The sequence below is a fragment of the Nymphaea colorata genome, chromosome 12 (genome assembly GCF_008831285.2).
Source record: "Nymphaea colorata isolate Beijing-Zhang1983 chromosome 12, ASM883128v2, whole genome shotgun sequence".
NCBI classification, from domain to species: Eukaryota; Viridiplantae; Streptophyta; class Magnoliopsida; order Nymphaeales; family Nymphaeaceae; genus Nymphaea; species Nymphaea colorata.
The window spans coordinates 4180220-4193099 of NC_045149.1; the positions used below are offsets into that span (position 1 = coordinate 4180220).

General features: G+C 41.4%; 1 long non-coding RNA gene across 1 annotated transcript; it reads right to left on the reverse strand.

The window, feature by feature from the left end:
- Window positions 1-8437: 8437 nt before the first annotated feature.
- LOC116265232 (uncharacterized) lies at window positions 8438-9881 on the reverse strand. The gene is made up of 3 exons (XR_004175021.2): window positions 8973-9881; window positions 8687-8798; window positions 8438-8485 (listed from the first exon to the last, which is right to left on the reverse strand). It is a non-coding gene; the product is annotated as an uncharacterized LOC116265232 (long non-coding RNA).
- Window positions 9882-12880: the final 2999 nt, after the last annotated feature.

The following is a 12880-nucleotide window of genomic DNA, read 5'->3' on the forward strand; positions in this document are numbered from 1 at the left end:
ACATTGTCAAGTCATGCACTATGGCCACTGAAGGCAAGAGAGAGACACTATGAGCATAAGAACACAGGCAATCTCTTTTCTTATGGCTTTATTGTAAAGTTGGATGCTCCTAAGTTGGAAGACAGATGTTGGGATAAACTTAGTCGTCTTTCCGCTATACCCCTAGGAAAAGGTGTTGCATCTAAGCAGGGCAAGAATTCATTACAGTCTCCTATTGGATCTATCCAGGCAGCTTCATCAGTAGTAGAGGGCTCTTTACCTTCTTTCAATCCTGAGACTGTGACTGTGAATATCAACAAGTCAGAGTATGAGGAGTTCTTAGCACACAGATCTACTCAACCGTCGGCCTCTATAGTTATGATAGACAGTGTTATGTCCGTTGATACTGCCCCACATGATACATGTACTACTTGGATTATTGATTTAGGAGCATCGAGACACTTTTGTAGTAGGTCTTCTATGTTTATCATGCTACACTCATTACCTCAAACACGTCATGTGAGACTTGCAGATGGTAGATGGTCTCCTATTATGGGCTATGGAGATATTAAGATTTCTCAGTCTATGACAATTCCTAATGTGTTATATGCTCCTAAGTTTCCCACTAATCTTTTATCAGTTGGACAATTGATTAATGATTTACATTGTCGTGTTACACTTGACTCTGGTGTATGTTCATTTCAGGACTTGCAAACTAGGAAGACGATTGGTGGAGGCTATGAGAAAGGGGCATCTACTTCCTGTCTGATTCTGTGGGTATTGCAGCCGTCTCGACTTCTTCATTGTCCTCCTCCTTTCAGTGGCATCTCAGACTTGGTCATCTATCTATCTCCAAGCTCCGTCACCAACTTTCTCATCTATCAGTTCCAGAGTCGTTCCACTGTGAGGCCTGTCAACTTGGCAAGCACACCCGTAGCAGTTATTCATCGAGTCCTAGTTCGTCCAGTTGTGGACTATTTGATCTTCTTCTTGTTTATGTGTGGGGTCCTAGCAGAGTTGCTAGTAGGTCTAGATTTCGTTATTTCCTCATCATTATTGATGATTATTCTCGAATCACTTGGGTTTTTCTTTTGAAAGAAAGGTCTGAGGTCATATGTACTCTCAAGAACCTTATTATTGAAATAAACAACCAGTTTGGTATTCTTGTTAAAAACGTTTGCACTGATAATGCTTTTGAGAGTTTAAGACATCTACCTTGATGAAATTTTACTCTAATAATGGCATTTCTCCTCAGTTTACTTGTCCTCATACCTCCCAACAAAATGGAGTAGCTGAGCGGAAACATCGCCAACTTTTAAATGTGGCACGCTCCTTAATGCTTCATACTAATCTACCTGCATATTTTTTGGGAGATGCCATCCTCACTACCTGTTACTTGACCAACCATTTACCTTCATCCTCCATTGACAACAAGGTTCTCATTAAACTTGTGTACCCACAACAATCCTTGTTTCCAGTAGGTCCCAAAGTATTTGATTGCACATGCCTCGTTCACATACTTAGACCCACACGTGATAAATTGGGTGCCCAAGCCATTAAGTGTATCTTTATTGGCTACTCCAAAAATCATAAAGGTTACAAATGCTTTGATCCCTTGACTGAAAATGAGTATATCAGTGCGGATGTGACATTCTTTGAGTCTCAGCCTTATTATAGTTCCTCACCTACCTCTACTGAGATGCCATTGTCATCTTACCCACTACCTATTCCTCCTATTCCTTTGGAGCCATTCCCTTACGAGTCTCCTTTTAGGGATTCTCCCATTGTAGTGTCCAAGGATCGGAACCTAGCTCTGATACCATGTTACAGCCGGCAGCCTTAGAGAGAGAAAACGTACCTTCATTCACTAACCTAATCTCCATAATAAAGAGATTAGGGTTGAAGGGAGATTTACAAAGTACATCAACAGAAAATAGAGGAATGTTAAAGAGACCTCCTAACTATTTAATATTGCAAATAACCACCTAAAAACATAAACTCTTCTAATTCAACAGAAACAATGGGGCAAACTTTCATTTATATAACAATTTCAGTTCATACAAAATCACATCTATGTGTATGACAAAAATCCCCAAATCATATAATTGATGCCTAACAAAAACAAGACGTCAATATAATCAAAACAAGATGCGCCGGCACTACAAAGACCCAAAACCTACCTAGTAGGATGTGAGTGAAGTCATCTGATCACCTGCTGCCCCGGGTCCATAAAAACCTGAAAAAAGAAACAACTGAAGGCTTAGCCTTCGCGGTATGACAACAAGCTAGGAAAATCCCTAACCCTCTACAGTGAGGGCTCAAATGTGGGATATAACAATTTCAAAAGCAATCACTATCATGTCGTGATGGGGCATACTTTTCCATGACTTGACATGAAAGTCTCTCACATATACCACGACATGTAAAGGCCACTTGATGGCCACAATAGCACATTCACAAATCACATACAACTCATGCGTAAACCTATCATTCTCATTCACTTCATTCACACCACAATATGTAAAGGCCACTTAATGGCCAAACTCAACATAATTCATAATCGCATTAACTTAAGCCCCTCACATGTACCACAACATGCAAAGGTCACACAAAGGCCATAATATCACATTCAGTAGTCACACGCAATTCAGGCATATCATATGATTCATATCACTTCTTTCACATTCTTCCATTTACATTAACTTTAGTGAATTGTCAGTTCTTGGGTGCAAACACAAGCACGTGCACACCGCGGACGGCCTACAGCCGAGAGACAAATCCCGTGGTGGCCCATAACAGTATGGATCCATTCCCGCTACAGCGGTAGAGCACTCATCCATGGGTGTGTGAATTCCAAGGAGAGATACTCAACATTCCCTAGGACACTCAGTTTGGGAAGGCAGGAGCCCAATGCTCCAAGCACATCACACAACAGTACCTTGGGGCCTTGCTCCGCTTGCGCTCCGAATAGGCGAGACCAATGGCGAAGGCGGGACAACTCCTAAACACATAGCCACATCTCACTGGTCTCTCATCTCTTATTCTTTCATTATTATCATTATAATGCACATTAACAAAAAGACTGGCTAGCTCATGAGGTTGGTTCACTTCACGAGTGCACCCACACCTCCACACGAGGGCCACACATAGCATTAACATTCTTACCTAGTTGTCATAACAATACGGGTACATCTACCCTCTACTCTCATTCAATTGCATCATCGTCCACGGCAATACATATGCAACAAATCACCACATTGACATTCATAAAGATTCCATTCTTATCAAACACATCAATCACATCTTTCAAAACTTAACCAAATCTCGGAGAGTAGTCTCGATCCGTGATGGCTCGTAGCCGTCCTTTGCAATTATCATTCTATGATGCTCTCTAATGCATAATCGGGGTCGAGGAGACACTCGACTCGATATCCCACCTCATATGTCCTAAGCAGTTATCAATTCTAGTATGCACATATAAATGCGTAACAATTTTCAAAACAAGCTTGTAATAGCTTTCCAAAACAAAACTTGTCACATGACAAATCATTTACAAAATGACTGGCTACCTCATGAGGTTGGTTCACTTCACAAGTGCACTCACATCTCCAATTGCATCCACAAGAGGGTTACACATAACATTAACAGTCTTAACTAGCCGTCATAACAATACGAGTACAACTACCCTTCAATTCATTCAATTGCATTATTGCCCACGGCAATGGATATGCAACAAATCACAACATTCACAATCACACACATCAGTCACATCTTTCGAAACTTAGCCAAACCAGGGAGAGTAGTCTCGATCCGTGATTGGCTCGTAGTTGTCCTAGGCAATTATCATTCTATGATGCTTTCTAATGCACGATTGGGGTCGAGGAGATACTCGACTCGATACCCCACCTCATCTGTCCTAAGCAGTTTTCATTTCTAACATGCACATGCAATTGCGTAGTAATTTTTTTTTGAAACAAAACTTATCGCATAAGCATTCAGTTTCCATGTATATACATTTTCATTCCAGTACATCACAAACATTCAATCATATTACAATCATTCAGTCACATCACAAACACAGGATCCAACAATCCTGAACACACATCCAAAAGTTGGCCCCAGGTAGGGAAGTGCCTGAAATGCCGTCATACCTATTGTGTATCCACAAAACACTTCAAAACACCTCGAGCTACAAACGGCGTTGCGCGAGGTCTACTTGACGTGCCCAATATACCTACAAACACAGTCAAATGATAAGTTCTTTATTCAGATCGCTTTCCAAATTATACAAATCTCAAAATACAATCAATGAGGAATGTCATCACTTCAAGAGGGTGTCGATGGATAGTGTCGACCCACAAGGCCCTCCAATAGGCGACTTCCCAACTTCTTGACGTTGCCACCAAACGTCAAAACTCAAGGCTGCGATCAATCCATCACCAACGCATTTCTCATTTGCTTTCTTTAGTCGAAGAGTCAACCCAAAAGTTACATCCAATTTACGTATTCTTTCCCCAAATAATGCCAAGATACACACGTTCACAAAAGCATGCTCCACGTGCTCACTAAGACCGTTCTAAATCTTCTCCACAACATCACAATCTCTACCATGCTTCCCTATTGCTTCGAAAATCAACACATCATGCTAAAGAAATAGATATACACGTGGGTTCTTGTTCTTCTCTGTAGAAATAATAGACGCACAAAACCGAAGATCGAACACAGATGTAACATGAAAAACCCTCAACTAGAGGGAAAAAACCATGGGTGAGGAGGTCTGGTGCCCACTAGCCGCCAGACTCTCTCTCTCTTAGAAACTTCATTCACTTGCAAGATTAGGGTTTATAATGATATAAGTATGCCCGAACTAGGACACAATGGATCGAGTCTAGACTCGGACCCATACACCAAGATCCGTCAACACTCCCCCTCAAGTTGGGCGTACATATCAAACATGCCCAACTTGGATACATTTCTCTCAAATGGAGTTACATGTAAAGCTTTAGTTAGAATATCAGTAGTTTGGTCTTCAGACTTCATATATGGTAATGTTAACTTCCTGACATCAATTCTTTCTCTGATGAAGTGACGGTCAATCTCAACATGCTTTGTTCGATCATGAAGCACTGGATTGTTAGCCAAGTTAATCACAGACTTGTTATCACAATACATCCTCATAGGCCTTCAATCTCTATCGCAATATCAGTGAGCAAGATCTTTAGCCACAACAACTCTGATACTACAGTAGCAACTACCCTATATTCAGCCTCTGCACTTGAACGGGAACAGACATCTTGTCTCTTGCTTCTCCAAACAACTACATTTCCCCCCCAAGTAAACGCAGTACCCTGAAGTAGATCTTCTGGTGTCAACACAGCCTGCCCAGTCTGCATCAGAATACCCTTCTTCTATAGGCCTTTATTTCACATATAGAAGTCCCTTGCCAGGATTCTTCTTCAAGTAACACAGGATTCTATCCACAGCCTTCAAGTGTGCATCCGTAGGTGCATGCATAAACTGGCTCATCACATTTACAGCAAAGGTGACATCCGGTCTAGTCAAAGTGAGGTATATCAATCTACCAACTAGACGTTGATATCTCCCTTTAGCTTCTTCACAAAAGTTCTCCATCCTTGCTATCGAGTTTGTGCCCAGCATCCAGAGGAGTAGAAGCTGGTCTGCATCCCAGTTTTCCTGTCTCCTTCAGTAAATCCAATGTATACTTCCTTTGATTAAGCGCAAGAGTTGTACCTGATCTGGCAATTTCAATACCAAGGAAATACTTCAGCTTGCCAAGGTCCTTGAGATCAAATTCAACCGATAGTAAACCCTTTAAACTTGCTATATGTTCTTCATCATTACCTGTAACAATCATATCATCAACATAAACCAATAGTAGAGTAACTTTACCCTTTATCCTCTTTACAAATAGGGTATGATCTCCATTTCTTTGTTTGTAGCCATGCTTCTTCATAAGAAGTCTGAGACGTTCAAACCATGCCCAGAGATAAGGCTGAACACGAGCCGAGTCGAGCCCAAGCTCGGCTAGCTCGAACTCGGCTCGACTAAAGAAGACCTTGAGCTCGACTCGGCTCGAGCTCGAAAATAACTCAACTACACTGGCTCGAACTCGACTCGATAGTCCTGTGTCGAGCTCGACTCGATTAAGCTCGTTAAACTCGTTTGGACTACTCATCCTTACTTGTTGAGTTCGAGCTCGATTAAGGCTTGATTAACTCATTACCAATGAACACAAAATAAAAACAACTAATCTATTGCATCAATTGATACGCCACTCTAGTGAAGTTCAAACTGATACATACAAAAGTGTGTAGTTTGCTACAAGATTCATTAGCAATTGACATTTTTTGCCACACAAACTCAACACCTTATCACAAACTCAGTAGGATGCATTTTGCTTGGAGCATCCCTCAACTCCATTTCCCAGTTGAGGCAAGGTCTGCCACAGGCTAATGAGACTCCCGATATTGGCAATAGCACAAGTTCCTCCAACAATAATAGAATCAGCAAAAACAGCTAAGTCAACCCTGCTCTTCTTGGATGGAATGCTTGGCAGTATCCAGATCAAGTTTCCGCCTCATATGTGACCCGTCAGTACTGCAAACATAAACTCAAAAAATGACTAAAATGATTTTGATTCTTGAAAATCTGCTCCAGCTACCTGTTATTGCTGCTGCAAATCTATGTTAGCTGCTTGAGAACCAGCAAAAACACGCATGATTCAGATTTCTGCATTCCCACATGCCAAAGACAAACATATGCCAAGCATACAAAATTAATCTAGTTATTTCACAAGAATTCAATTGTCTGTATCATTCAAAGTGTAAATTCCCCATAATCATATCTAATCAAGTTTTTTTTTTCAAGCAATAACCACCAGGAATATGGAAGACGTAGAACCCTATTCCAGTCCTCCAGTAAGCAGCTTTTCCTAATAAAAATGTAGGAAATCTCCCAATGGCCACCAATTACAACTATCATCTAATGAGTAAATCATATTAAATAACAAAAGCTGAAAATATGTGAAATGAATTCATGTTCATTATTTTGTTGAAACACAAGTCACATGGTTCACCTCTGGAAAATAGGTCACTATATAGACATTCAAGTTGAGCATCAAACAAGGGAATTGAAGCAAGTGCTGAATGTTGAGAAAAGGCATAGCATACTGCACAAGGGAAATGACAATGGCAATTGAATTTCTTGGAACATGTAGATGGATGCTGGAAAAAATTAAAGTAGGTCCATGGTAAAAAAACATAGTTACGAATACCTTTTTACACAATGACAAGGGATTAATGATTGGACAGGATCTGCCTTTTCTATTGTGTTTGTATATTTCAGTAATATGGGATCATGAAGTTCAAGAATTTTAATGTACAAGTTTCTACTGAATAGTAGCAAACTAGCAATAGTTCATTGGTATGTGAGACCTGATATAGATATTTAACTATTTCCAGATTATAAGAAGATAAAACTATTAAACCTATGAAAGTGACATGAATGTTGTTGTCAATGACAGAGCAGGTCAAGACAAATATAACAACTAACAAGTGAACGTGTGTTTTTATGTGTACCACTGAAATACTGAATACCATGAGGCGTGGATTCAAATAATATCGAGAGAGACAGAGGGAGGAGAATGGGTTGTATATAATACTTTTCAGTGCAAGCAATGAAAAACCAGCTGCAACACCAAGTGTGATAAATGGGTGGTCAGCTGCAATGAATAAACCATCTGAAATTTAAATAAATAAACTCACAAAACAAAGCCAACTGTCCAATTAAACTCTTGATAAATAAAGAAAACTCACCTCTCTGTCAAGCACAATCTGTCTTGTTATCAACAAAAACAGTTGCAACAGACCAATTTCTGCAATTTAAATTCCAAGCACAGACCTGTACATTGCTGAGTACAAATTAAATGTTGTTGCATGAACAAATAAACCTAGATTAAGTAGTTGGAATCTCTGAAGGAGTCTTTGCAATGGGAAATTAACTAAAATAGAACCTTGGTTTTGCTTCCCGCTGTGTCAGGAACCTTGATTTGCTAATGATGCTGTTGATTGAGGTGACATGGAAACTATAACAGACTTTTTCTTTTATTATTAAGGAGAAAGAAATTCTTCCAAGCATTGTTGTTGAAGCTTCACAATCTCAGCTGATGTTATACAACCACAAGAATTAACTGACGTTTTTCTTCAGCAAACAGATTGAGGAAACAAGTGCTATGGTAAGGAAAAAAAAGACTCACCAACAGAATCAGATGCCTTTCGTTGGCCACTTGGTCAAGCACCCTTTGAGAGTGTTGACTCCATTAACTTAAGAAGTTCCTTGCCTACAGACACAAAAAAAACAGAATGTGTAACTAAAATGGAGAAATAAGCGATGGCTCACATGCTTCACCACTTGTATACACTTGGACCAAAACCTTCAAGGGCCTTCTTCCCAAGTTTGCAACTGCACGGTCTAGATGATTTGCAATCTGGAGGCCATTAAAAAAAGGGAAAAATTAACGTGTAACTAGACAATATTCTAGTCTTCAAGACAAACCGAATAAAATGCACAAAAAAAGTGAGCGAGCGAGAGAGAGAGAGAGAGAGAGAGAGAGAGAGAACTACATACATGCATGCAGGAAACAGAGAAACGAAAAATAGAGAAAAGAAAAAATAAATTAGACACAAACCTTGATGGATGAAGGATGAAGCAGAGCCGCCGGCTGAGACAGAAACCTTGAAGGCTGAAGGCTTCAGCGGATCTATCGGTTGCGACAGGAACGCTGAAAGTTGAAGCAGGTGCTGGCGGAGGAGTTAGGTTAGGGTTGCATTTGGGGGTGAGAGGGAGAACAGGGCAAAATGTTTCAAAAACGAGAGAGAGAGACAGAGAGAGAGAGAGAGAGAGAACTACATACATGCACGCAGAAAACATAGAAATGAAAAACAGAGAAAAGAAAAAATAAATTGGACACAAACCTTCAAAGATGAAGCAGAGCCGCCGGCTGCAACAGAAACCTTGAAGGTTGAAGGCTTCAACGGAGCTGCCGGCTACGACAGGAACACCGAAGGTTGAAATAGGCGCCGGCGGAGGAGTTAGGTTAGGGTTGCATTTGGAGGAGAGAGAGGGAGAAAGGGGACACCACCGGAGCATGATGCGCAGCCTTTGAGTTGGATGTCACTGGAGAAGCAGAGAGGCGGAGCACACTGACGCAGGGCGGCTGGTGCGCAGAGCACAGGCGGAGAAGAAGAGCACAAGCAGGGCGGCAGGAGCGCAGAGCATAGGCGGAGAAGAAGAGCACAAGCAGGGTGGCAGGAGCGCAGAGCACAGGCGGAGAACGGGAGAAGAGAAGGAGAAGTCGGAGAGACCGAGAGAGGGAGAGTCAGAGTCGGAGAGAGGGAGAGTCAGAGTCGGAGAGAGGGAGAACAAAAAAAGGAAACCCTAAAGTGAAAAAAAGTTTCCCGCCTGTGAGAAGCTTCTGAACCGGTTTTTTTAAAACCAGTTCATTAACTAATCGAGCCGAGTCGAGCATTAACGAGCCCACTTGAGTGAACTCGAACTAGACTCGATTAGTTAAACGAGTCAACTCGTCAACTCGAGCTCGACTCGTTTAACTAAATAAGCAGCTCGAACTCGCTTACGAGTCGAGATCGAGTAGTTTGACTCGTTGTGCACCCCTACCCGGGGACACTGTTTGAGCCCATACAAAGCCTTCTTCAGTTTACAGCATTTTACAGGTCTCTCAAAACTCGGGGGCATACACATATATACTTCCTCTTCGAGATCCCCGTTGAGAAAGGCATTTTTAACATCGATTTGACACATCTCCCAACCCTTCAGCACCACCAAAGAAATAATAACTCTAACAGTCTTCATCTTCGCAACTGGGGCAAACGTCTCTAAGTAGTCGATCCCATATTTCTGATTGAATCCCTTGGCCACCAGACGTGCTTTGTACCTCTCAATGTTCTCATCTAGTTTGTACTTAATGGTGTAAACTCACTTTGACCCAACCAAATGAGATGCTTCAGGAATCTCTACCACCTCCCATGTCTGATTTCTGTCTATGCCTCCATCTCTTCTTGCATAGCATGAGTCCACTTAGGGTCACTCTGAGCCTCTGTAACATCCCTGGGAATCACAGCCACAGACAAGGAGGATACAAAACATTTGTAGTCAATGCTCAATCTAGAGTAAGATACAAAGTTACCAATATAGTGTTGGGTACATGACCTGACACCCTTTCTCAAGGCAATGGGAAGATCCTCCTTTTCATTTTCTGTCTGACTTTCTCTCTCAACAGGTTGCTTTTGAGCATGACTTGGGTCATCCAAGGAAGAAGTAGGATTGGAAATCGAAGTGGACTTCTACCATCAATCACCTTGTCAGTACGAACTCTTCTTCTAAAATACACCTGCCCAAACAGACGATTGCATTCTTTTTCTGTCTCCATAGGACACTCTCCCTCCTTTCCATGTTCATGTACCTCAATAGAGGTCTCATCTTCTTCTTTTCCAAGCACCTCGACAGATGGATTCTCTTCGCGCCTGTAATCCAGAAAATCTGTAAACTGAATTTCTTAACTTGGAGAATACTCTTCCTTAAACATTGACTTCTCCCCTAAAGAGAATTCTCACCAAAATAAGAGACATGTTCTAAGAATGTGACATCCTTGGTAATGTGAACTCGACCAGTGGTGGGTTCTAGACATTTATACCCCTTTTGAGTAGGAGAATACCCAAGAAATATTCCCTTAATTGATTTGGGGTCAAGTTTTTTCACATTTGGACTGTCATTATGAATGAAACACACACATCCAAGGACCCAAGGAGGGAGGTGAAAAGGTTGGCTACTCCCTGGAAGCATGAAGTAGGGTGTACGACCATTTAGCACTCGACTAGGCATGCGATTAATCAAATAAGCACTAGTAATGACTGCATCTCCCCAATAATATTTTGGAAGATTCCTTTGGAACAATAAAGCTCTGGTGACATTTAGTAACTGACGGTTTTTTCTCTCAGCAACTCCATTTTGAGGGGGTGTATAACTACATGATGTCTCATGAACAATCCCCTCTTTCGAAGGAATTCCTCAACAGTGAGACACATATACTCACGAGTATTATCAGACTGGATTGTCTTGACAGACTCACCATACTGGTTTTCCACTAGGAGGATGAAGGTTTCTATAATATGAGGTACTTCGCTACGGTCTTTCAACAGATAAACGAAAGTACACCTTGAATAGTCATCTATGAAAGTCATAAAGTACTGAAAACCACCACGAGAATGAATGCCTGAAGGCCCCCACACATCAGAATGAATCAAAGAGAAAGCTTTATTAGCATGACTATTTGAAATTGGATACAAAGCTCTAACATGCTTCTCAAACTGACACACATTACAAGATAACATGGAAATGTTTAAACTGGAACATAATTCAGGAAACAATTGTTTCAAAATCCCAAAAGGGAGATGACCAAGGTGTTCATGCCAATACAAAAATAACTGACGACACTCTTCATTCTTCTTCTCTGTCCTGCTGACTGCTGACATAAGGGCTGTGGCAACACGTATAGGAAGCTGATATAAACCATCAGACACCAAACCAATCCCAATCTTCTTCCCTGTCACCAAGTCTTGCAAAACACAACGTTTTTCAGAAAATATAAGTTCACAGTTCAGTTCATTGGTAATCTTGCTAACAGATAAAAGATTTAAGGGAAGATGGGGAACATGCAGGGCACCATGCACTAAAAAATTGTTCAACAAAGAAAGACTCTGTTTCCCTACCACAGAGGTAAAGGAGCCATCGACAAGGGACACACGTTCCTTTCCCCATGATAGCTTCTAGTCATGAAAGAGTTTGGGGTTGCCAGTCATGTGATGAGTGGCACCGCTACCGATAATCCACTCTCCCATGCAAGAAGTACCTTGTTCTCCTGAAACAGCCAGTGCTTGATTGACCTTCATCTCATCTAACGTGTCTGCCTGACCAACATCAATCTGGCTCAAATATGCTTGCAGCTCATGAATCTGTTCTGCAGAAATAGAAACTTTACCATCACTATGATGTGTTGCATTTGAAACATGCTTCTTCCCACCAGAAGACCTCCGCCTACTATTCTTCTTCTCTGGATGCAGGCCCCAACAAAAGTCCATAGTATGACCAAGTTTTTTGCAGTGTGTACATTTACGGGAAGAACGGGTAGTTCCCACAGAGGCACGGCCAACAAAGGCAGACCGTTCATTGTGAGACATGGGATCCCCCTTTCTCCCACTTATGACCAGCCTCCTTTGCTCTTCAGCTTGAACACGGGAATAAACATCTTCAATACTGAATTATTCATCAGAGTTAAGAATATGACTCCTTATATTCTCGAATTCATTGTTTAGTCCAGGTAAGAAATGGAATACCCTATTCTCCCACTCCTTGGCCATATACTGCATCTGGTCTTGAGGACAACTCCATGTAACATCAGAATGGTAGTGAAGATCCTCCCACTTATATTTTAATGCTGCGTAGAAATCTGCGACCGAGAGATCCCCTTGTCGCAGAGCATACACATCCTTCATTAGTTGATACACACGAACTTTCCTTTTCTTTTGACCATACATCTGTTCCATAATAATCCACATATCCATCGCAGTCTTCTTACGAAGAATGAGGGGTTGAATATCCGAAGACACCGAGTTAACAATCCAAGTTTTTACCTGGTTGTCCTCAAGAAACCATGTATCTCAAGCCATACTATCCACAGTAGGTTCGACCTTTCTCCCATTCACATAGGCAATTTGTCTGCGACCAGCGATCCCCATGCAGCGGACCATCGTAGATAATTCTCCTTGGCAAGCCGAATGGTGGTAACTTGAACCGGTACATTATC